Raw genomic sequence first — 1,867 nt, 5'->3', positions numbered from 1 at the left:
GTTTCCCCAGGGTTTGTCCTTTTTGGTTTTTTTTTTAATTGTGTTTTCTAAAAGATGTTAATTTTGGCAGGGGGGTGGGGTAGGGGTGGAGGGAGTACCTGGAACTGCAGCTCTCGGTGGAGGAAGCCTTTTCCTGCTCTTGTGGTTGAATCCTCATTTAAGGGTGGCCTCATTATGTGCACAGCCTGCAGGGCTCAGTGGGCCCAGGCAGGAGGGAGGAACTAAAGCCTGGGCAGGGTCTGCAGCACTGAGGTGCTGAGTTCCCTTCCCACCGCCTGTGCTCCTGCTTTTGCGTGCGCTCGTTTGCACAGGGCTGCAATCAGCACAGAGCTGCTAGGATGGGATGGCAGGCGTGTGTGAGTGCTCTTTGGCATGGGGGTGCCTTGGTGATCCACCCTCTCCCACCTTGCTTTCTGCTGGGAGGTTGTTAGGGTGCAGAAACTGGAGGGAAGATGAGGTACAAAAAGGGAAAAGCAGCAAAAACTTCAAAGAGAAGTCAGGGGGCAGGGAGGACAACCCTCCATAAACCTTCAAAACATCCAGACTGCTGAGATGGCATGGAAGTCAGGAGTGATGTGAAGCAGAGATGGGGTCAGAGTAGGTGCAATCCCCCTGCCTTCTCCAGGTTCAGGGGAGAGTAAACATGGGAATTCTGGACCAGTGGCTCAGTGTTTGCTGGCTCTTACCTGGCACTTCAGTGCAATCTTGCCCTGTGCTGGGAAAGAGGAGAAGGGAACAGCTACACACTCTTGTGTTGAAGGTACAAGGATGGGGGGGGAACAGCCATTTTATTGGTCTGCCAAGCTGCACGCAAGTATGACTGGAAAACCTTTAGATGTCTATTTTTTCTAATTTGCTGTGGGCTGAGCAGTGGCTGCCAAAGTTCAGTAAGATCCCAGTGGTGCTGGAAGGGCACCGTGCTGCTGGAGCCCACAGGTTTGCTTGAGGCCTGCCCACAGAGTCAGTGTCTTACAAAGCTGTGACATCCTTGGCTGGAAAGAGGGGTCATTAATGCTCACTTGAAGCTTCAGGAGGTACAGCCAAAATCTAGATTTTATTGCTGGCTTCCTGCCAAAGCTCTTCTCTTTTCCTAAAGAAGCAGTTGATGTGAGGGTGAGCTAGGAAGGCCCTTGTCTGTGGCTAAGCCTCACTCACGGCAATGAGTAACAACTGCAGAACTCATTTCCTCCCCATTTTCCTTTCAAAATGCAGAGAACTCATACACAGCACCAGTATCAGACCTGATGGAAGCGTCCTGGTTAAAGCAGGAAGGCTTGTAACTGTGGCAATTGGGACTTGGGATCTCTCTGGTTTGGATCTGGGCCCCTGAGGCTGTGAGGGGAGCACAGCACGCTCCGTGCACCCTGCTCTGCTCCTTCCCTTCAGTGTGGAGCTGTTTTCCAGCTGAACAAGCAGCATCATTCCAGGCACCTTCACGCTGGCATCAGGATGTGGTTCTGGGGTGCAAACTGGCAGGAGGAGGGGTGTCTGCCCCCCCAGACATGTCCCCAGCCAGAGCTAGCAGGACTCGTGTTGTCCCAGCCTAGAGCTGGAGTGCCAGGGGGTCGCACTGTGGAGCTTGCTGGCTGTCTCCTTAAGCAGGAAAATGAGGAGAAATGCCGAGAGGCTCTTTTGTGCTGTACAGAAGGGTTGAAAAGATGTTGTGCTGCAGTGATTCAGTGGGGAAAGGATAAATCCCTCACATACACCTACGCACCACCACGAGAAAGAACTCCGTGGGCAGAGAAGGAGCAGAACATGAAATATGAATTTCCTCGAGCTGCTGAGGAGGGATGGCTTCCCAGAGCCCTTCCCCCGGTGGCTCTGGGCTCCCCCTGCCTGGCTGAGCCGGGATGAAGGCCCCAGG

The sequence above is a fragment of the Serinus canaria genome, chromosome 7 (genome assembly GCF_022539315.1).
Source record: "Serinus canaria isolate serCan28SL12 chromosome 7, serCan2020, whole genome shotgun sequence".
Lineage (NCBI taxonomy): Eukaryota > Metazoa > Chordata > Aves > Passeriformes > Fringillidae > Serinus > Serinus canaria.
This window is presented reverse-complemented; position numbering follows the sequence as displayed.